Below are 25,282 nucleotides of genomic sequence, written 5' to 3' on the forward strand. Positions count from 1 at the left end.
GAACCTCCACTTGTCCTCTGTGAAGAATGATTTGCATGATGTCTCTACCCCCTAGTGTCCTCCCTCTTTCTTCCCCTACTCCTATCTCGTTCCTCCCTAGTCCCCCCAACTTGTCCCTCACTCTGAGCTTCGTGTCCCCCCCCAGGCACCAGTGAATGCAGCAGCTGCATTAAAGCAGCCATCTCCCCTACCTGTGCTGATCTCTCCGGTTCCGTCTGCTGTCCCATCTGCGACTCTTATCCCGCTAAGTCACTGTAGGATTCATTCATCCACAGGACGTCCTCCTCCAGCTCCTGTAATGAAGACTGTTCCACAGGCAACCACGGCCTCTCCGCCGGGACGCCATCCGACTCCTCCGGTTCTGAAACACAATCAGCAAACACATTAACTTCCAGATTATTTCTTTTTTCAACCCTTTTACCCCCACTCCTGTTCTCCCTGCCACTCTCCGTTTCTGTACCCCCTCTCCCCCCATCCCCCCTACCCCCTGTAGCCCTATCCCTTTCCCTTATATCCTGCACCAGTACCTCAATAGTCTCCCCCATCCCACTTGAGTCTCCCCCTGCACTATGCCTGCCAACCCTGGCCACCTCAGCTCCCCCCTCCACACCTATTCCTTTCCCTTTCTGGCCTCTCCCCTTAGCTTGCCCTCTCCCCATAACTCCTCTTCCCCTCCCCCCACCTCTTCCACTATTCTCCCCCACTCTCCCACTGCCCCTAGCAGCACTCATTTCCCCTTCTTCCCTCCCCTCCCCTCTCATACTGCTCCCTCCAACTCCCCCGCTGCCACTCGCAGCACTTACTTTTTTCCTATCCTTCCCCCCACCGCTTACACAATTTAACTCTGCTCCCCCAATAACCCTAATGCTTCTCTCATTATCACTCACCCTCTCCCCTCCTCTCTCCCTGCTCACACTATCTCCCTCATTGCCCAAGCCAGCCCCCCCCATCTCACCCCCCTTTCTTCTCATACCGCTCCTGGCTACTGCCGCCGCACCCTCCCTGCTCCCAGAACAAACCTCCTGTGCCTCTAAGACTCCCCCCTCACCGCTGCCTATACTTGTCCCCAGCAACCTGCGCCTCAGTGTTCCCCTGCTGCTCCCTGCTGACACCGGAGATGTGCGCAGCTCCTCCACAGCCCTCCTCTTGCCTCCTGACCTCCTGCTGCCTCCACCTCTGGCCGTATCCGACCCCCCTTGTCCCACAGCTCCCCCGCTGCCATCCGGACTAAGCCGCACCGGCGGCCTTGCCCGCCTCACCGGCCGACCGCACCCCTCCTGACCTGATGTACCCGCTGGCTCCTCTGCAGCCGTGCCCGCACCGGAACCGCCGTCCTCTGGAAAGAGCCTCTGCTGGAGCCAGGTAACACCTTTCTCCGCTACCAAGGTCCTTACCCGCTCCAGCAACAGGCTCACGCTCTCAATCCTGGCTGCCAGCTTTTCCCGCTTCAAAGGGAAACTGATGCTGGCTTCCGCCTCACAACCCTTAAACACTTTCCCCAGCTCCTCCCCTGAACTCTGCCTAGTAACCCACTGCTATTGGCCTGCAGTGTGGTCACATGCCCCTGCCCTCAATTCATTCCTTCCGGAGCTTCTTATATTAAAGGGACACTGTACTCAAATATTCTGTCATCTATATTCTGTCATCTATATGAAAGAACGGCATTTAAGCATGGGGGAATGTTATGCCTTAAAAATGTAGGAAGAAACCAGTATCAGTTGTGCATGTCCTACTAATGCTGATTGGCATATTGGTACTTTATTCAAATGCTCAGTGAGCATGATCAGAAAGTACCTATCAACAAATTAACATTAACAGCAAATACCTATCAGTCAATGAGCATTAGTAGGAAGCACCTTTAAGCCAATAAGGGGTCAGTTCCAATCTATAGGCGATTTTCTCCCGAAATGGCTTTTGGCTTTCTGTTCAAACTGGTTGTCGAGTTTCTCAGGTGATCACAATACAAAAACGAAAACCTTAACCTATTGTAATATGGATCCATCCTTAACATTGATTAACCAATGAATGCCATATGTATTTTGGCATGATGGGCATACTCCAACATTTACATCAGGACACAAAATCTATTTTAAAAAGTCATACTCTAGACTATCATGTTTTTCACTAACAGTACTAACTTTTTCCAAACCAGGTTTTAAAATGGGATTGCGCAATTGCGACTTCCATAGGAACCAATTGCCGTTTCCATCCACACCACTACTAAACCAGATTTTATGTTGGCATGATTGGTAGACTGAGCACCATTTTTCTATTGTTATATGGTAGCTTTTTTTTACAATATTTATTGCTATTGTTTATTAAAGGACAATTTCTATTTTGGTGTGTTTTTAAAACTAGATGGCTACTATAAGTTTTCTATTGAAAAGACATAACATTTTCCTTTACATACTCAACACTTTATACCTGGAGGGGGGTGGTGGAGCCAGCTACATATGGAGCAGTCACAGGTTAAGGTTGCTCCGTGCAATTAAGAGGCATATTTGTCTGAATTTTAACATATCAGGACAGATAAGTGCCCATCATTATAATGTGATCATCCAAGCTCAAGGTAATCACATTGTGGGTCCTGCAGCATTTCTCCGACTTCAGATGGAATCATGGTTTGTGACTGCTTGGCCCATGGAGACGGATAAGCGCCATTTTGGAAAGGGAATGCAGCGCTATTACATTATTTCTACAGGACAACAAAGAAATTAACCCCAATGAAGAGGTGACCCTTTGGGGAACACATATGTGTCTCTTATGGAGTGTAGACAATATAAGACATGCAGGTAACTCTGCTATATATAACCACACTCGAATGTCAAAGTCCCAGCTTCTCCTTACTTATCCACAAAGGACTTACCCTCTCTTCATGGCCCTTTATTATATTCCTCTTTTTCTTTTCCTTTATTGTTACCTGGAGTGGAGAGCCGTTGGGAGACCTCTCTCCTGGGCTCTCTGCGGTACGCCGTATCCCTGCTTGGAATACGCTCCCACAAGCATGCAGCCACAAACACGCTGCACTGGCGTCCGTCCAAACACTCCGGGGCTCCGTAGGATGACGTCACACAGACGCGGCCGACTTTCGAGGGAAGAAGGGAAGCAGTGCCTGGCAAGACGATCCTGACGGCAATCTGGGACAACAGGTAGGACGTGTGATCAGACTACACCTCCTCAGGTAATTAAGCCTCCATGGATTCACAGGCTGCAACTGCTCCAAAAGGAAATAGGCTCATACTTAGAAGAAAACACAAAGTCCGGAGCTGCAGTTAAAAACTTTCTTCACTTTATTAATCCATTAAAAGCGGTACATGTACAGGTACAAGAAAAAAACATGCCCTTAGTGTCCAAAGCTTACGCGTTTCAGCTGGAGTGCCGTACTCATAGCTTCCTGACCACCCTCTCACTAATGGGCTATTTAAGAAGTGTAAAAACATTTGATTCGCTAGGGTTCATGTTTTGAAGTTTACTGTTTCATTGCTGTCCAGTTTAGCTGATATGTAGATTAACTACTTAACTCTATATTCCTTCTCAGCAAAACTTGTGGATAGCAATTTACATGTCACACTTAAACAATGATTGCAATATATTGAATTAACATTTAGTAGAGATAGCTGCCATGAATGACTCCTAAATGAAACAATGACTTATGTACAAATGTCAATTTATAATGCTTCAATAATCCAAAAAACACTGTTAGCGGTAATGAGGTAGTAATATATCCACCCCATTATACAAACGAAAATTTTATTTATTAATTATTGATCGTCAAATAATTCATTATTTTGCTTCATTTTTCCCAAGTAACACATACTGAGGGCCATTCAAAAATGTGAACCTCTACCTACGAACTACCTAGAAAAATTCTTACAAGATGTGTTAACTGCGGTATCCCTGAATTGTTAAAGTATAGGGATAATATTACCGCAGATGGGTAGATATGTACACTTTTAAACAAGCATTTCATTTGTTCATTTCTCACAGTATTATTCCCTACAATGTTACTTGGTCTAGTTAAATTGTATCCTAGAATTTGAGAAAGGTACACAGGTATCCATTGCCACAGGATTTGTGGTTTCAAATTTAAAATTAAAATTTAAAATATCTATGAAATGTACGGACATTTCAAATACTATCCTGTCTATATTTTGCTGGTAACCATAAACTGGAAATATTGCTCATAGAAATAGGCTATTTGCATAACCTGTGTATCTCACTCTGGACTGTCTCCTACTGATATCACTTATTAATTCCAAAAGTTAATAAGATCGTAAGATGAATTCAGGCCTTTCGGATGCCTGGTCTGGAGATGGAAAATCCAGAACACCTCTCGCTTTGCCAGTGCCTGATCTCTATCTCCCTCTCTTTTATTGGTATTAACTATTTCAATGATAGTCCATTTAAAACTATCTGCTTGTTTATTATGGACCACATTGAAGTGTTGCACCATGGGGGTGGTCAGGACACCGGTTTTAATATCTGCGAGGTGTTCCCTAATACGTACACGTGTCTCTCTTGTCGTCATACCTACGTATTGTAGGTGACAATCTCCACAACCTGCTAAGTAAATGGTGTATTTACTTCTGCAATTCATACACCTGTTGTGTCTGTATGTTTTATTGGCTACTTCACTTTTGAAACCTTGATCTATTGTGACATGCTCGCATGCCTTACATGAGTTTTTGTTGCATCTGTAGACCCCTTTAAAACATAACCATGAGCTCTGATCACCCCTTTGAGAGTCTTTGAGCTGCGTGGGTGCCAAAATATTGCCCAAGGAAACTCCTTTCCTAAAGGAACATTTGCATCCCTTTTTAACTGTTTCTTCTAAAGCCCCATCTGCTGCCAGTAATCTAAAGTTTCTTTGTATAATATTGCAAATTTGATGGTATTGCATACTATAATCTGTAGTAAAGAAAATTCCTCTATTGGTTTGTTTGTTGGCTTCAGATTTTTCTAGCAATGTACGTCTGTCTACAGTAGCAACTTCCTGTCTTGTTTTTGCAACAACATGATGGTTATAGCCCCTACTAAGTAGACGTTCAGTTAATTGGTTGGTGTGTGTCTCATACCTACGAGGATTACTACAGTTCCTCTTAAGTCTTGAGAACTGTTCTTTTGACACTGACCTAAAAACTTGTTTTGGATGACTGCTCCTGGCATGGAGAAGGGTGTTGCCTGTTATCGGTTTTCTATAAACCTCTGTTTCAATTCCTACCTTGGGAATACCAATCAAGGTTAGGTCCAAAAATTTGATTCTGGTCTTATTGAGTTCAAAAGTGAACTCTAGACCCATTTCATTTGTATTCAACCAGCCAACAAATTCCATCGCCAAATCTTCAGTGCCCCTCCACACCAGGAGCAGATCGTCTATGTAACGTTTGTAAAAATGTATATACTGTCAGAAGGGCTTTTAATGGATTAATAAAGTTAAGAAAGTTTTTAACTGCAGCTTTGTGTTTTCTTCTAATTATTTCTACAGGCCCTGCTGTTGACAAGAAAGGCATACTTAACTCTAGCAGTTTTTCTTATTGAACGGATATTTGTGGAGGACGGTCATGACATGTGGGTACGGTGTTGTTGTGGGGCCCTGGTGCTACTCACCTACTTCCCTGGAATCCCATTGTGGCACAGATTTGGAGTCTAGGCCAAAGAGCAGTGCACTGAGGGCTGGGATTGGAAAGTGACTGTCTCCTACTCATCAAGCACAGTTTGCGCTGAGTGTGATATATACAGACCTCTCTCCCATGAAGATCCTAGTGAATACTTGCGACCAACACACAAGACCCAACAGGCCATTGATTTCAAATAGGAGATCACCCTCTCCACCACCTAGTGACATATGTGATGTGGATAGATCGATTTTGAGTTGGGACCCTGTTGGCATCCCTAAATAGCTTTTCCTGATGTTTGGATAACTCCGAAAAAAACTGGACTCTGGTCTATATAATATGGGATGAATACTGCAACTTATAATGAGTATTGCCTGACTTATGTACATGTTGGCTAGAGCTTACAATGCAATACAGTATATTGTTTTGTTTTGTTTTTTTAATCTAGGTTGATATTCTAAGCTAAGTAAGTTTATCGAGGTTACTCTGTCACCTGTGTAACACTAATTACTGTAGTGCACTCTTTACATATTGATATAAAATCTAGACCAGCCCTTATAATGATTATGTATGTTCAGGTGGCTTGATTTCCTCTTAGCAGTTTAGTTTATACACTGTATAGTCACAGTTTTTTTGTGCTTTAGTTTTCTCTAGTATATATAAATAGGGGGTCAAATTGTTCCCATATACTCTAATTATATTAAGTATAATAATACCTCATATGGTCTACTTAGGGGTGACCTCTGATTTAGGCCTATAATTACTGTTAATGCAAAAAGGGACCTCTGAGGAGTACAGCCACTCGTACTTCTTGAATGAGTTAGGGAAGTTATGTACAATTGTTTGTTAATTGCAAACTATCCACTTAATGTGGGGGAGCTGCCAGCAGCCGAGGTAGCGCTCTGTACATTGTTCTGTTCATTAGTTTTATGTGTAGGTGGTATTTGCTTCCCTTAAAATTAAAGAATAGCTGGTCCCTATTAATACCTATAACACTTTTTCCAAACTTTACAAACCATGTGGCCATGGTATCAAGCTCACCATTTATGATGCTCCACTAATGATCCTTTCTTTTATGTACTCTCCCCTCACTTATGTACACACTCTGGCATTGGTAATTATGCTCAGAGTGTTTTTCTGTGGTTTCCCTTAAAAAATACCGCAAATGCAATCATGTATCATTATATATAACCTGTGAGTAGTCTTTCATATATCTCTTCAACCTAAACTAATAATTTCCTCTACCACAGGTTAAGCACCTCCTAGAATATCTCACTGCTTGTTTCAACATAAGTCGATGAATAAAGGGAAGGCTTACAACCTTCTGTACAATGATTGAATGTGATAATCCATTGCATTTGTGATGAGAGCAGGATGTGATGTCACTAGTATGTGGGCGGGGCTTAGGTCCGGTGTCTGTGTCGCAGTTAGTTTAGTACAATCAACCTGTCTGGATGTGTATTGCTATGCTCTGTAATAAAATAGAGTTGTACCATCATTGCTGTGTCCTGCATATGTCCTGCATCTCATGACATGGTGTCAGAAGTTCTGGACTGCGCTTCTGTTCCTGATCGATTGCAATGTCAAAGTTTACCCCACCTGAGCCTTTTGACTTTTCTCAGCCTGCAGCTTGGCCCACATGGCGTCAGCGGTTTCAGCGCTTCAGGATTGCATCCAAACTGAACAAGGAGAGTGGTGAAGTACAAGTTAATTCTCTTTTATACTCTATGGGGAAAGATGTAGAGCCAGTGTTCAATGCTTTTACTTTCCAAGAAGGGGAAGAAGTTAACTTTGATATAGTTATGGATAAACTCAGTGCCCACTTTGTGCCCAAAAGAAATGTGATTCATGAGAGAGCTTGTTTTCACAAACGTAATCAGCGTGTGGGAGAATCTGTGGAGTCATTTGTGCGCAGCCTGTATGAATTAGCTGAATTCTGTGAGTTTGGTGTTGCTAAAGAAGAGCAAATCAGAGACAGAATAGTTATTGGAATTGCAGATGCTGAAGTCTCCCTGAAGCTGCAGTTAGAGCCTGATTTAACGTTAGACGGGGCTATTAGGATGGCCCGCCAGAGTGAACTGGTGAAAAAGCAAAGTGCTGATCTGAGGTCTGAGAGTATTGTGGATGAAGTGCAACAGTCTAGGAAAATTACTAGTGAAAGGCACAGTGTGAGCGGTAGATCTAAAGTACTGGAAAGGCCTAGAAGTGGATGGGCGCAACATGGCCGATGCACACGGTGCTACCGGGCTCATGATCAGAGTGCTATATGCCCGGCCAGAGATAAAAGATGCAGAAAATGTAACAGAATAGGCCATTTTAAAGTGGTGTGTAAAACTGAATACATTAAGGAGATGCAGGTGGACAGTGACCAGGAGGGTCAGGAAGTGTCTTTTGTGGGGTCTGTTGTGGAACAGAGAAGCTCAGAGGAAGATTGGAAAGTTACTTTTACTGTAATGGGAGCCAAAGTTGATTTTAAGATTGACACAGGAGCAGATATCACTGTAATGTCTTTTGCTGAATTTATGAAACTGCCTCGACAGCCCCAGCTGGCGAAGGTTACTACAAATGTCCATAGTCCTGGTGGCCGCATTGATTGTGTGGGGAAATTTCTTGCCAGCTGTGAGTACAAACAAAGGAAGTTCACCATGTGGGTGCATGTGATCCGAGGTCAGTGTGTTAACAGTTTATTGAGCAGAAAAGCAGCCTGTGACTTGGGCCTCGTGGCCAGAGTGAATGAGATCTCTGAAGATATGTTTGGCGAGTTGGGCCTACTGAACTGCAAACCTGTCCGTATAGCACTTAAAAGTGACGCAGTCCCATACAGTATTTCTACCCCTCGTAGAATTCCGTTCCCGCTCATGCCTCAAGTGGAGAAAGAGCTTATGCGCATGAAGTCTATGGGGTTATTGAAGAGGTTGTTGAAGCGACTGATTGGTGTGCCCCCATTGTTCCAGTTGCAAAGAAAAACGGAAAGGTGCGCATCTGTGTGGACCTGAAAAGGTTGAATAAAGCAGTGAAGAGAGAGAGATTTGTGCTGCCGACATTGGAAGATATAGCTCCAAAGTTGGCTGGGGCGAAGTTCTTTTCCACATTAGACGCTTCTAGTGGCTTTTGGCAGATCCCCCTGGATCCAAAGTGCCGCAAACTGACTACCTTTATCACACCGGTAGGTTGGTTCTGCTTCTGCAGACTCCCCTTTGGGATATCCTCCGCTCCTGAAATTTTTCAAAGGGAAATGAGTTCTCTCCTGAGTGACCACGTGGGCACAGCGGTCGTCATGGACGACATTCTAGTGTATGGGTCTACAGTGGAGGAGCATGATCAGCGTTTAAGTTGTGTGCTACAGGCTATCAAAGAGTCTGGGCTGAAGCTGAATAAAGAAAAGTGTCATTTTAGGAAAACTGAATTATGCTACTTTGGGCATATCATCAACGGGGATGGGATCAAGCCAGACCCCGAGAAAATTCGTGCTATTGAACAGATGAAGAGCCCTTCTGATGTACATGAGCTGAGACAGATATTGGGCCTTGTAAATTATGTGGGCAAGTTTCTTCCAGATTTATCAACAGTTTTACACCCTGTTACAGAGTTGCTTAAGAAAGACGTTGCCTGGGTCTGGGGCCCTTCACAAGAAAAAGCTTTTCAGCATGCCAAGTCCTTGCTGGGGTCTGCCCCAGTGCTGGGGTTCTACGACCCTTCAAAAAAGACTGTAGTTAGTGCTGATGCAAGCAGTTATGGGTTGGGGGCTGCACTCCTGCAGCTGAATGACAACAAACTACAGCCCATCGCCTACTGTTCCCGCACACTGATGGCTGCGGAGTCAAAATACGCTCAAATTGAGAAAGAGTGCCTGGCTGCAGTTTGGGCCTGTGAGCGCTTTCAGCGTTATCTAGTGGGTTTGGAAAAATTTAGTCTGGAAACTGACCACAAACCGCTAGTCCCTCTAATCAATTCTTATGATATTGACAAAACACCCTTGAGATGCCAGAGACTTTTAATGAGACTGCTCAGGTTCAATGTTCAGGCAGTGCATGTGCCGGGGAAATAACTGGTTGTGGCAGATACACTATCCAGGCTCCCGCTGGCTGCTGCTGAAGAATCCTTCACAGAATCGGATGTGAAAGTGTATGTTGATTCAGCTCTGGCCTCTAAGTCCATTTCTTCAAGGAAACTGGAAGAGATAAAGAAGGAGACATATTTGGACACAGATCTGCAAGAAGTTATAAGGTACATAAGAGAAGGCTGGCCCGAGAGCCGGGCAGCCTGGATGTCTTTAAGTGCTTACCAGCCAGAGAGGTCGCAGCTCATGGAGCTGGAGGGGTTGGTGCTGTTCCAAGACCGCATTGTAATTCCTGTCAGCATGAGGAAAGAGATGTTAAACAGGATTCATGATGGCCACTTAGGCATTACAAAGTGCAGAGAGAGAGCAGCTACAGCTGTGTGGTGGCCTGGGATCAGCTCCGACATTGCAAATCACGTGTCTAAATGTGCCTTTTGCCAGGAACGCCGGCCTACTCAGAGAAGGGAGCCCTTGATGTCTACTCCGCTGCCTGCGGGGCCGTGGCAGAAAATAGCTGCTGATTTGTGTGAACTGCACGGGAAAAAGTTTCTTGTTGTGATCGACTAATATTCCAGGTATTTGGAAATTGCACCCCTGAATGATATCACGAGTCAGGCCGTTATCATTCGCCTGAAGAGCTTGTTCACCCGCTGGGGCATTCCAATGGAGCTGGTGAGTGATAATGGTATGCAGTTCGCTTCTACAGAGTTCAGTGCTTTCAGCAGGGAATATGATTTTGTACATTCCACGTCAAGTCCACATTATCCGCAGGCCAACGGAATGGCTGAAAGGGCAGTTCAAACAACAAAATTCATTCTAAAGCAATCTGAGCCGTACCTAGCTCTCTTGTCATACAGGGCGACGCCCATTCAAGCCACCGGGTTTAGCCCGGCACAGCTGATGCTAGGACAACAGATTTGCACCATTTTTCCCTCAGTGGGTGTCTTCAAGCCGTCTGGCCCTGTTCCTCGGGACGAAGTCCTTAGGAGGGATGAAGAGGCCAAAAAGGGTTATCGTTTCTTCTACGACAGGAGACATTCTGTCAGGCCTTTACAGGAACTGAAAGCGGGCCAAAGTGTCAGAATTAAACTGGATGATGAGAAGAAATGGAAGACGCCTGCTACGGTAGTGGGCCACTCTCCAGAACCAAGGTCTTACACAGTCCTTACAGAGGGAGGGACGGTTACACGCCGTAACCGAACACATCTTCAGTCTGTACCTGAGAGTCTGGAACCGGATACCTCAGTACCACCGCCGGTGGGATCCCCTGTTCTAAGAGAGGTGCCTTCCCCTCAGCAAGATCACAGCGGGGATATATCTTTGCCTCCAGCAGACTCTTATTCACCATCTTCTGTATCAGAGGACAGTTCATGCAAAGTTACATCAAGCGGAAGAGTGGTGAAACTTCCGGCCCGATACAGGGACTGACTTTAGCTAGAACAGTGACCGGAAGTATGGGCAGAATAATCCCATGGTCACTGTGGACTAGGGTAGTCTACCCCGATGTCCAAGTCAGGATGTAAATTATTTGTTCATGTTTTCTAATCTATCTGTTTTTATAATGTTCAAAAACAAGAATGTTGTTGTATACCCTGTTGGTGTACCTTGTTATTTATTATAAGCAAATGTATGCTTTACCTTTGAAAAAGGGGAAGATGTGATGAGAGCAGGATGTGATGTCACTAGTATGTGGGCGGGGCTTAGGTCCGGTGTCTGTGTCGCAGTTAGTTTAGTACAATCAACCTGTCTGGATGTGTATTGCTATGCTCTGTAATAAAATAGAGTTGTACCATCATTGCTGTGTCCTGCATATGTCCTGCATCTCATGACAGCATTTATAGAATTTATAATCTTTCTGGCAGATGAGAATTATTTAAGATTACTATAAAACATGTTAGATATCTAATTAATCTAATCAGCAATTTATAAGGCTTGTTAGCGGTCATTTTTACTGTAAATCTACAGGATAGATATGCTGTGTACCTGTTGCTATTTTATGTTACAGTTTTTTTGTTTATTATGAAAAATCAATAAAAAAAAATATTAAAAACAAAACAAAACTGGCCTGGAAAGGGTGTTGAAAAGCGAGTTGAAAATGGATTTTGATTACTTCTTTTGCGTACGAAAAAAAAAGAGCTTCTAACAAACATCTGAAAACAATTTTGAGCGTGCAGGAATGTGACAAAAATGTGCTATTAATATCTTGTAATAAAATTAAAAGTGGCCTTTTGTGGCCAGAAGCAAGATCACAGCGGGGATATATCTTTGCCTCCAGCAGACTCTTGTTCACCATCTTCTGTATCAGAGGACAGTTCATGCAAAGTTACATCAAGCGGAAGAGTGGTGAAACTTCCGGCCCGATACAGGGACTGACTTTAGCTAGAACAGGGACCGGAAGTATGGGCAGAATAATCCCATGGTCACTGTGGACTAGGGTAGTCTACCCCGATGTCCAAGTCAGGATGTAAATTATTTGTTCATGTTTTCTAATCTATCTGTTTTTATAATGTTCAAAAACAAGAATGTTGTTGTATACCCTGTTGGTGTACCTTGTTATTTATTATAAGCAAATGTATGCTTTACCTTTGAAAAAGGGGAAGATGTGATGAGAGCAGGATGTGATGTCACTAGTATGTGGGCGGGGCTTAGGTCCGGTGTCTGTGTCGCAGTTAGTTTAGTACAATCAACCTGTCTGGATGTGTATTGCTATGCTCTGTAATAAAATAGAGTTGTACCATCATTGCTGTGTCCTGCATATGTCCTGCATCTCATGACAGCATTTATAGAATTTATAATCTTTCTGGCAGATGAGAATTATTTAAGATTACTATAAAACATGTTAGATATCTAATTAATCTAATCAGCAATTTATAAGGCTTGTTAGCGGTCATTTTTACTGTAAATCTACAGGATAGATATGCTGTGTACCTGTTGCTATTTTATGTTACAGTTTTTTTGTTTATTATGAAAAATCAATAAAAAAAAATATTAAAAACAAAACAAAACTGGCCTGGAAAGGGTGTTGAAAAGCGAGTTGAAAATGGATTTTGATTACTTCTTTTGCGTACGAAAAAAAAAGAGCTTCTAACAAACATCTGAAAACAATTTTGAGCGTGCAGGAATGTGACAAAAATGTGCTATTAATATCTTGTAATAAAATTAAAAGTGGCCTTTTGTGGCCAGAAGCATAGCCCAAAACGCCTCAGCTGATAGATTGTGTTTTAGGCCTAAATCAGAAATACAGAACTGATACAATTGTATAAGTTAAATGTCTAAATTTAAAAAGCCATTATTTTACATTTTTTCATTCTTCTCTATGTTATGGATGACTGTAAACATTTTTTTCCCCATCATTTGAAATACATTATTTGTTGATGTGGTTTCATGTGAATCCCAGACCTCTGTGTGTTATTGTGTCCTTTTCATATCTGACACCGTAAACTATTGCACTATTTGGAAATTATTTTCAAGCTTTCTGCTTCCTAAATATCCAGACTTTGCTTTGATTAAAGCTGTACTGGCTTGTTCAGAATTTAGAAGGGAAAAAATAGATCTGTACTAAAAAATATTTAGCTGTATCAAAAATGTAACATTGTGGCATTCTTCCTCTGTGTCCTATCTAAGCGCTGTAGTAAAGTTAAAACAGAACCAGCAGTCATGCCATACCGTGACTGCAAAAGAGACACATTAGTACGTATCCAGACCCAGAGTACACTATAGGGACCACTAATGCGTACAGATAATGTGATCATACGCAGTGCATAGAACATTAACTAAGAACCTAATAGAAATGAACACTAATGTGATAGGCATACTAAATAATACAAAAATAATGAAAACACAAAAGATATAATATAAAAATGAATGGAACATAAATTATTGTAACAATAAAAAACAATATAGAACACAGGCACTCAAAGCTAATTAGCAAAAAAAAGAAATCAATATGTGCACAAAAAATAAGGAATGAAGAATAATAAAAGAGGTTTTAAAAAAAAACATATGTAACACAGTTTGTGTGGAAAGTTTATCATAATATAATGCTAGGCTGTACAATGCAAGCACGCTATTGCATTTTAGGTTAATATAATGGGGTGTGGTGATAACGCAAAGTGTACACTTTTGTTTTACCCCAAACACACCATTACAAATGAATCAAAAGGAAGATTAAGCCAACAGGATTTAGCAGGGTGAAGCCCATAGTCCTCAAATGGTAATTAATTATGTATTTAATAATGCTATCAAATAAGCCATAGATTATATAATTATATTTTACAGCATGAAAAATAATTTTAAATAATTTTTTTTAATTTTTAAAAAATGTTTTATATTTAATATTTGTGCTAACCCCACTGCGTTAGTCCTAAATTGCGAACCCCGATGCGCATTTGCAGTCCTTTTTTTTCTCTCTAAAACCTGAACTTCAATCCTATTGGCTGATTGCATCAGCCAATAGGATTTTTTCTACCTTAATTCCAATTGGCTGATAGAATTCTATCAGCCAATTGGAATTAAAGGGACGCCATCTTGGATGACGTCATTTAAAGGAACCTTCATTCAGTGATAGCCGTCGGATGAAGAGGATGCTCCGCGTCGGATGTCTTGAAGATGGACCTGCTCCGCGCCGGATGGATGAATACTTCTGCCCGTCTGGAGGACCACTTCGTCCGGCTTGGATGAAGATTTCTCCCGGCTTCGTTGAGGACTTTGGCCCGGTTGGATGAAGACTTCTCCCGGTAAGGTGATCTTCAAGGGGTTAGTGTAAGGTTTTTTTTAAGGGGGTATTGGGTGGGCTTTAGAGTAGGGTTGGTTGTGTGGGTGGTGGGTTTTAATGTTGGGGGGGATTTGTAATTTTTTTTACAGGTAAAAGAGCTGATTACTTTGGGGAAATGCCCCGCAAAAGGCCCTTTCAAGGGCTATTTGTAATTTAGTGTAGGGTAGGGCTTTTTTATTTTGTTAGGGGAATTAGATTAGGTGTAAGTAGTTTAAAAATCTTGTAATTTGTTTATTATTTTCTGTAATTTAGTGGGTTTTTTTTTGTACTTTAGCTGATTTTATTTAATTGTATTTAATTTAGGAAAATAATTTAATTATAGTGTAGTGTTAGGTGTTAGTGTAACTTAGGTTAGATTTTATTTTACAGGTACATTTGTATTTATTTTAGCTAGGCATTTATTAAATAGTTACTAACTATTTAGTAACTATTCTACCTAGTTAAAATAAATACAAGCTTGCCTGTAAAATAAAAATAAACCCTAAGTTAGATACAATGTAACTATTAGTTATATTGTAGCTAGTTTAGGGTTTATTTTATAGGTAAGTATTTAGTTTTAAATAGGAATAATTTAATGATAGTATTTTTTATTTAGATTTCTTTAAATTATATTTAAGTTAGGGGGGTTAGGGTTAGACTTAGATTTAGGGGTTAATAACTTTAGTATAGTGGCGGCGATGTTAGGGACGGCAGATTAGGGGTTAATAATATTTAACTAATGTTTGCGAGGCGGGAGTGCGGCAGTTTAGGGGTTAATATATTTATTATAGTGGCGGCGATGAGTTCGGCAGAGTAGGGGTTAAAAATGTTCTTTTAGTGTTTGCGATGCGGTAGGGCCTTGGTTTAGGGGTTAATAGGTAGTTTATGGGTGTTAGTGTACTTTTTAGCACTTTAGTTAAGAGTTTTATGCTACGGCTTTGTAGTGAAAAACTCTTAACTACTGACTTTAAAATGCGGTACCAGTCTTGACAGGAGAGGGTCTACCGCTCACTTTTTGTCAGATTCATAATGCCGGCGCTATGCAAGTCCCATTGAAAAAAGAGGATACGCAATTTACGTAAGTGGATTTGCGGTATTGCCAAGTCTGGCCAAAAAAGTGAGCGGTACACCTGTACCTGCAAGACTCGTAATACCAGCGGGCATTAAAAAGCCTTTTTTATGCCTAACGCACAACTCGTAATCTAGCCGAGTGTTATTATGAGTGTAATTGTACTTTTAGATATGTTTTTGTGCCACTTTTTTATCTCTCGTAAAAGTTAACCAGCGCTCTTTGATTGCGCTCAAGTGAACGTATTTACTTTCTACTTGTAATACATACACTATTTCCGCAGCGTGCAAAGAACCGCAAAATACTGCTTATCACACTTATAACTTAGCCCAAAAATGGAAGCTGCCTGTAGTATTTTTTATTTTATTTTTTGCAGTAAACATTAGGATGTGCTCCCTATTTCTCTCATTAATGTTTGCTGAAAATACATAAATACGTTTACATATTAAATAAAAAAGGCTAGATTAAAAAATGCCAAGGAAAATAAATACTGAAATGGCAGGTTTTGTTAAATATAGTTATATACTATTACATATATATATTATACTGTATATATATATATATATATATAGTTATATACTATTACATATATATATATATATATTTAGAAAAAAGAACTCATTGTGTAGTTCATTAACAAATCTAGACAGGCCCAGAGGCTTGTTTACCCACAGAAAACCTCTGAATTACATTGTTTCCAATGCACTAAAGGATTCTGGGAAAATATGCAAATTAAGTACACAATGACACACCTTTTTACTTCAGTCTGCTTTTCAGCAGGTTCCCTTTACGCCAAAGTATCGCTGTTCACACAGCTTATAAACTTAGCTAGGGTTAGTGCAGTGATTCATAACCATCCCAGGACAGCTGTTTCGTGGTTTTTGCCACTCATCAGCTGGGAGTAGGTTAGAATCACTGCTGGGTGAAGTTGATTCCGGGCAGAAAACAACAACATTTTAAATTAGGGGGAGATAAAAGGTGAGTTTAAAATCCTCCACTACGCACAAAATATAGAAACAATAACTCATTGTGTAGTTCATTAACAAATCTAGACAGGCCCAGAGGCTTGTTTACCCACAGAAAACCTCTGAATTACATTGTTTCCAATGCAGCAAAATATTCTGGGTAAGATATGCAAATTAAGTACACAATGACACACCTTTTTACTTCAGTCTGCTTTTCAGCAGGTTCCCTTTACTCTAAAGTATCACTGTTCACACAGTTTATAAACATAGCTAGGGTTAGTGCAGTGAATCATAACCATCCCAGGACAGCTATTTCGTGGTTTTTGCCACTCATCAGCTGGGAGTAGGTTAGAATCACTGCTGGGTGAAGTTGATTCCGGGCAGAAAACCACAACATTTTAAAATAGGGGGATATAAAAGGTGAGTTTAAAATCCTCCACTATGCACAAAATATAGAAAAAATAACTCATTGTGTAGTTCATTATCAAATCTAGACAGGCCCAGAGGCTTGTTTACCCACAGAAAACCTCTGAATTACTTTGTTTCCAATGCAGCAAAGGATTCTGGGTAAGATATGCAAATTAAGTACACAATGACACACCTTTTTACTTCAGTCTGCTTTTCAGTTTATAAGCTGTGTGAACAGCGATACTTTGGCGTAAAGGGAACCTGCTGAAAAGCGTAGTGGAGGATTTTAAACTCACCTTTTATCTCCCCCTAATTTAAAATGTTGTTGTTTTATATATATATATATATACATACACACACTAATTTGTCTCTGCTTTGTAAGGTAAACATGTTTTCAGTGAATTCAGACAGTTTTGTTTTATTATCTGTTGTTAATGTTAGATGAAGTATTAGCACAAAAAATACAGAGATAATTTTCAGTTAAACTAAATTTCAAGGAGAATGAAATAAATTCCACTGACATCTCTAGCCTTTGTATTCTCTGTAGAGCTGTTAGAAATGGAACATAACCAAAAGAAGATAAAAAATGATTATTAAGTCAATTACATACTTCAGTGTTTTCATTTTCTTCTCTGTGTACAGATTCCTCTTACTTATATATCCTCAATATCTCTCTTGTGACCCATATAACCTAGATTTTGACTGCAATTGAGAAACTCCAGGACAAGCAATTTTGAAACAATATAGAACAAAAAAATTGATTGAGCTCTCCTCCTCTACATGTTTTCAAACAGAAAAAAAAAAATACAATTTCCATGATAGAAAACCTATTTAGCCTGAAAATGACAGACTTATTAGCTTATTTAATAGCTTATTGTCTTTCACATTATATTAGTTTTATTTATGATGGTATACTTGCTTTATAAATTGATGTTTCTTTAGCATGTTGTAATTATACAGTATATTAGAACCTTGTTCTCAATTCCATTACATATAGAGATTAAATATAACTCGAATGCCATCAATTATAAACATTAAATATGATCAAAATTGGTCAACTCAGTATAAAATTATATTCTTTCACGACAAATTATTTTATTACTCATTTAGATCAAAATAGCTTTTTCTCCACTAGATTTTCCAATAAGTAAAACCTGTAAAGATAACTGTTAACATATTCTAGCTTTAAACAGCATGCAACCTGTTTTTGAAATATTTTTGTGCGCATACAGCAGGGCATTCAACCTTTTAAAATGCAGGACCACTATGGATTTACTTTTTTTTATTTACCTGCAGGGCTGATGAAAAATTCAAGTAATATAAATAATAGAAAAAAAAATATTTCTGTATAAACAACAAAACAAAGAACAAAATCACAAGTAATAAATGTGTTACAAAGCTATATGTATTTAAAGAACCCTCCAAAAAAACCAAAAACTTAATCAACACAGATAAGACAGAAATGGGCCAATTTGAGTATTAGAGGTGTTTTTAATGGGAAAAAAAAGGTAAAAGACATAAAAAGCAGGTGATGGAGCCAGGTTTTGTGGTCTCTGTTTATCAAACCGATACTGTAATCAAAAAATTTCTATTAAGAAAATGAAAGAACATATTGATTTTATTTTTACCTGAATAATGTGAATTAAAAACTGTTTAAATTAGAAAAGAAAAAAACAAAACATACCACAGTATCTGTTTTGTATTTCCTGCTAATGTTTATAGGTACTTCCTACTAATTCTCATTGTTTAATAAATATAAAGAATGTTCATTGCCGATCAGCCAATGTTAATTAGCAGGAACTATACAACAAATTTCCAAGCTTTTGCATGATATATTTGTAAGTAAAAAAATAACATATTTAAATACTGCTTTATTGAGTATAAAATTATTTTTCAAATGTGCTCATCTTGTATTCATACTAAACCTAATAGGAACCATAGCTAGCACAAATAATAAAGATTAGCAAATTAAGGGCCAGATTACGAGGCGCACTAACAGATAAGCACAAGCAAAAAGGGGTTTATGTGGCATTCCAGTTCATCCCAAAGGTGTTTATTGGGGTTGAGGCCGGAGTCCTGAGCTTTCACAAATTGATTGTGGCAAAGGTGACATCTTATGACAGTGCCATGTTTAAAGTTACTGAGCTCTTTAGCAAGACCCATTGTACTGCTGATGTTTGTCTATGGAGATTTAATGGGTATGTGCTGAAATGTATGCACCTGTTAGCAATGGGTGTGGCTGAAACATCTGAGCTCAATAACTAGTAGGGGTGGTTATATATTTTGGCCATAGAGTATTTGCACACTTTTCAAAATTATTGTACTTTTTTCTCACTACAGTGCCCCTTTAACCCCTTTGATCATGGTAGGTGCATGATGAGCCCTTTTCGTCATGCAGGGGGATTGATGATGAAATGCTGTTTGCGACTCCCTGCACTACAGATCAGGGTTCATTGCTGGTCTAGTTAGTGGCACTCCTAGGCTTAATAAGTTCCAGTGATGTCACCAGGTATGCAAAAGGGCTAAATCAGGATGCACCGGTAGCGGCAAGGGAGCTGGCTGGGGTGAGGTTTAGCAAGCCCCTTGATCGCAGCTCCCTTAGCAGCTAAAAACCTCCAAGACACCTCATTTGAAAGAGAGTCGCATGGTCTTGGAGCAGTACTAGAGAGCAGATGTTTTAAAAATAATGTAAAACCCCCCCCAAAACACAGGGATTGGCTTGGGGGGTGTTACATTATATGCACAATAAAAATAATCTGGTATGTCTAGAGACCCCTAATAAAATGTATTTTCTAGTAGACAAGTTTGCCTCTAAAAAAATATACACATTATGTCTGTATAGTCAGGTGATCAATGTGGTAAAAAAGTGCTTTTATTTCTGTATTGCACAATGGGGCCTCTCTAATCTATACTATAACCCCCAAAAGCCTCTATGGGCCCCTATTTCACAGGTGGCATCACTTGATTACAATTTTGTAAGGTGATCACAGTAAAAGCAGTGGTCACTGGGCCATTTTGAATATTAGTTACTAAAATCCGCACAAAAATGATACTTTTTTTTTTTACAGTTTTCCTGCAGTTATCTCATACGTCATGAATTATATATGGTGAATCTGCTGGGCTTTCTAAATAAAACAATAAGGGCTAGATTACAAGTGGAGTGCTAATTTATCATGCACCAGTAAATGGTCAAATTCGCCTGTTTACGGGCGCACTATAAATAACCATCCATTACAATTGCCCCCAAAAGTCTGCAGAAGCAGTTACTGAGACAATATAGAGAAAAGCAGCACCATACTTTGACCATGAAATGGTGAGGCTGACACTGGTTGGTTGGTAAGAAGTCTGTTTGTTATATGAGGTCTCACTCTGCCTGCTGTAAAGAGGGACGTATATACTATATGTTTATCTAAATTAGTCCTCCTTAAGATGTTCGATTAATGTGCATTGTATCATGTGACTAAGCTTTAACCAATAGTCACCCGTTAGTGGTTTTAAATCCGCTTGTTTATGATTAAGTCCTAAGCGCTGAAACATGTAAAGCATGACTTTTGCCATTTAATTGGCGATGCAATAAACTTTGTACTTTTACTAAGAAGATGTGCCTGTATTCTTTGATGTTGATCATTTTTGGATTCCCCCCTACATACCTGGCACCACTTATCCACTATTCAGTTAAAGGGACACTGAACCCAAATTTTTTTCTTTCGTGATTCAGATAGAGCATGCAATTTTAAGCAACTTTCTAATTTACTCCTATTATCCATTTTTCTTTGTTCTCTTGCTATCTTTATTTGAAAAAGAAGGCATCTAGGCTTTTTTTTTTTGGTTCAGACTCTGGACAGCAATTTTTTATTGGTGGATGAATTTATCCACCAATCAGCAAGAACAATCCAGGTTGTTCACCAAAAATGGGCAGGCATCAAAACTTAAATTCTTGCATTTCAACTAAAGATACCAAGAAAATGAAGAAAATTTGATAATAGGAGAAAATTAGAAAGTTGCTTAAAATGTCATGCTCTATCTGAATCACAAAAGAAAAAAATTGGGTTCAGTGTCCCTTTAAGTGCTGATTGGAGCACCTCCGGTCACAAGGTCCATGACAAAAAGAGACCCAACGAGATGCAGGAAGCACAAAAGATGGAGCACACATGTTGGGGAGAGCGCTGGAGACCCAGCTGTACAAAGTCAGCAGAAGCAGTTACTGAGACAATATAGAGAAAAGCAGCACCATACTTTGACCAGGAAATAATGAGGTTGACACCGGTCGGTTGGTAAGAATTCTGTTTGTTATATGAGGTCTCACTCTGCCTGCTGTGAAGTGGGACGTTTCTCTCCCTGCCTACCCATGCTGTTGTAAGGTATTATATGATATTGTTGGGTATCGTTACCCTGCTGACTGTCTAGGTAAGAATAGTGTTATGAGCTGGCCCTTGTGATGCTGTTTGTTGATTCTCTTTCCTAAGTAACTCCACAGGTGTGAGCACAATGTTATCTGTATGGCATACATGAGCGTCCTCTAGTTATCAAAAAATGTAAAAATGCATTCAGATAAGAGGTGGTCTCCAAGGGCTAAGAAATTAGCATATGAGCCTACCTAGGTTTAGCTTACCAAGAGAACAAAGCAAAATTGATAATTAAAGTAAATTGGAAAGTTGTTTAAAATTGCATGCCCTCTCTGAATCATGAAAGTTTATTTTTAATTAGACTTCCCTTTAACTATAGGTAGCAAAAAAACATCAGAATTGGCACAGCAGAAAAGGTTTATCATTGAAAGGGTTAAACAGTGATGAGAAATCATAGAAACCCTATATGAAGAGATTTTTCTAACACGTTGGAATAAACTCATTTAATTGTTATATTCTGGCAGCATTGACTGTGCTTGATTCTCTAAAAAATGCCAGAAGCAAGGCTCTCTATAAAAATCAGTTTATTCAAAATAAATAAAAATTGTAAACATTCCAAGACATTTTTGCTTATTCTCACATAGTCAGACATTGTCATCTACCTTTTCAAAACATCTGTGTACAGACGCAAGAAATATACAATAAAACACACAAACATAAACTACTAGGTAGCTAAGAATCTTAAATCTGAACTGGAGTAATACTGTCATCAATTATTTGGATGTTTTGATTAAAAAAGAGATGCCTGTTTTGTCAACAGCAATTTATCGTACAGCCACTGATGGCAACACTGTGTTGCATGCAAATTCTTTGGCAGAAAGCCTATGTGAACCTGATAGATTTGTGGATATGATATCAGAATAGTGTAAAAAAGCTAACAAGTAGGAAAGGAAGATAAAACTGGTGCAATTTTATTGAAGAATGAAAACAATAATTTAACTCTTTCTGCAATTAGTTTTCTATTTCTCCTTTTTCTGCCTGTTCTTTAGCATTCAATTTTGTAAAGAGAAATCACTTGCATATCTTGCAGCACAGTCAAATTGTGGGTACAAGGGTATGTTTATATTGCTTCAATTTCTTAAGAAATAGTATTAGAGATATATTTGTAAAATAAGACCCTAGCAATAAATATGTGAAACTGATGTGGTTAAGAAAAGGATTGCTTTTTATCACAGTAACAATTTCATGAAGTGAATTTTCTATGCAAACTCCATACTTTATTCAACTAATTTCACTGACAGAATTTAAATTTAAATGAAAACTCTCTTTAACTTTTATGTCTATCTATACTGCATATGTTATCACTAGTCCATTTATTTATACATGAATGAACATTATTCAGGAATTTGTAGGTGAAAGCACTATAAAACGCACTGTTGTAACCGTGTTTGGACTTAGCATGCAAGAAGGTATATTCCCTATAAAATTCTGATCACGAAGGCGCAATCTCATTTCAACATCTTCTATGCAGATACAATGTGGCAATGAAGCTGGTTCGTACTTGACAGTTTCAGTACTATTTAAATCCAGAATAGAACGATATCATAAATCCATGTAATAGAAACCTGTAGTCTTGTTCTTGTTTTCAAATCATCCCAAACCAGAAACGGTGATTTTACAATCAATAAATGTAAATATTGTTAAAAACAATACTTCTAAAATATTTAAAAGTGACAAGTTATTCATTGAGCAGTCATGCCCAGTATACCCATCATGTTGACATAGGAATGGCATTTAGATGGCAAAGTAGTGCTGTGGATGGAAACTGATTGCAGTAAGTTAATTTCTGTATAAGGAAAGAAGCACATTATAACCTTAAGAGGGATTTAAGAGGCATTTTATATGTCAGTTTTGGGTGACTTTCCAGTTCCTATCATGATAACAAGTACTTAGGACACGAAAAGGCCTTTCAGGAACTTTTCTGATTAAAATGGGTTTGCAGTTTCAGGCTTTTAATGCACGGATCTATTTTGCATTGTGATCACCTGGAAAACATAGTGACCAAATTGGTAGTCAAGCAACAAAAAAACCCACTTTGGGAGCAAATTGCTTATAGAATGTGAATGACAACTATATTTGCTATTAGATTTTCGAGTGACAGACTTTAGTGATGTCCTTTCTATTGTGGGATTTCCTGATAAGCATATTCAGCTTTCATTATCTGAAAACAAATTTACAATACTTATGCATTATTAATGGGAAAAACTTAAGTTTATACTAGAGTAAATTACTACTGAAATGTGAAAGTGCAGAAACATTCCTATTGCACTCTCTATAAATGAACATTTCAAGCTTAAACTCTGTGTTCCACCATTTGCGGGTGCGACTGAAATAATGACTACACAGTACTACCTGATAAAGGAGCTCTTTATTTATCAACAGAAGATTGCAGAAATGCTGCTGGGGACAGCAGGTTTTTAGGTTTGTACCGTATTAGGAGCCAGATGAAAAAAATCTTTTTTTTTTTTTTTTGTTGCTGCTATTTTTGTATTTTTTTGGAATTTAAACTCAAATTAAAAAATAATCTATGTGATAAAGTTCAACCTGGTAAATTTAATTCCACAGTAAGTTACTTTGGGCTAGATTACAAGGGGAGCGTTAAATTATCGTGTACCCGCAAATGGGCAAATTTACAATAAATAACCCGCCATTACAAGTGGTAACAATTAGAGCGCCGAAAATTAGGTCATAGCTGTGGTTAATTTTTAAATGTTCCCCAATTGCCCCGAAACTTAATTGTTAATTTTCTTTTTTTTTTGTAATTGCAGTATTTAAAAAAAACAACAACAACAACAAAAAAATGGCACTTAGCAGTTTTTGGGGGCTAAAGTCAACAGCTATGGGGTGTTAGAAAAAAAAGTGCCTTTACATTGCGGTCTATGGGAACTGTGTGTTCCCTGTAAATATATATGTATTTACTTATATACATTAATATTTCTGTTAATATGTGTAAATATGTATGTAAGCATAAACATAAATATTTACATTTGCTGCCAATCACTGCGTGACTTACCCCCTTCGCTGTGCTAGCTCTCATGCTGTGTCTGACAGCATGAGAACAAGGCTACCCTTGGAGCCTATGGAAGCACTCTCTTGAGAGAGCAAGGCTTTCATTATATGCAAACACGAGGTTGTGTTTGGATTGCACCTCACCTGTAATTCCAGCACACATTTGCATGCGCTGGTATTACAAAGTGGAGCGCAAACATCGTTTTAGCTAATTTGAAGTATCTTAAATCTGTTTTTGAAAAAAACATTTGCTCTGGAAATTCATTTTTTGTCTTTTGATTTTCCAAACTGCAACAGATTCATGTATACACATTTAATGAGCATTGTTTAACACAAACTCATTTGAAATTAAACTGATTGATAAATAATTAATGTTGATGAAATACTTTATTTCATTAAAATGTAATACAGATCACTTGAGGACTTATTGTATAAACTAAATGTTAGATTTCAAATAGTGCATGTAAAGTATTATATGGATATTGCAAGTTATATACTGAAGCAGAAGCAAAAGTATGATGTGACAAACAATAATATACTACAAATAAAAAATAGAATCACATAATAGCCATTATTTTTGCTCTGTTTTGTATTTATATTTTTTTTATCTAAAAGAAATGTAAAGAGTAAGAGTAAGTTCAATTTAAATAATAATTGGTCACAGCAGAATACTTTATTAAATGGCACATGTGAACAGAGCATTCATTTAGAGAAAGTGACCCAGTTACCACAAAGCAATTAATCTTTTTTCCCTTTCAGATTGTGACCCAGTTACCATAGTACAGAGCACCACTTTTTGTTAGTGTGGGTGATATTACTACTCTTATACCAGTGCAGTCCAGTAATCAATTTAAAAATCAGAATGGGGTTTTCAGTTTTCACAGTATAGAAAATAAAGTCTTTTTAGTGAGTCAAATAGAGGGAAGATTATTAAAATTCAGAAAACTGATTATTTTGGTGGGGCAAATACTGAACATTGAAAGGAATAATGTCTTCT

The sequence above is a fragment of the Bombina bombina genome, chromosome 3 (assembly GCF_027579735.1).
Source record: "Bombina bombina isolate aBomBom1 chromosome 3, aBomBom1.pri, whole genome shotgun sequence".
NCBI classification, from domain to species: domain Eukaryota; kingdom Metazoa; phylum Chordata; class Amphibia; order Anura; family Bombinatoridae; genus Bombina; species Bombina bombina.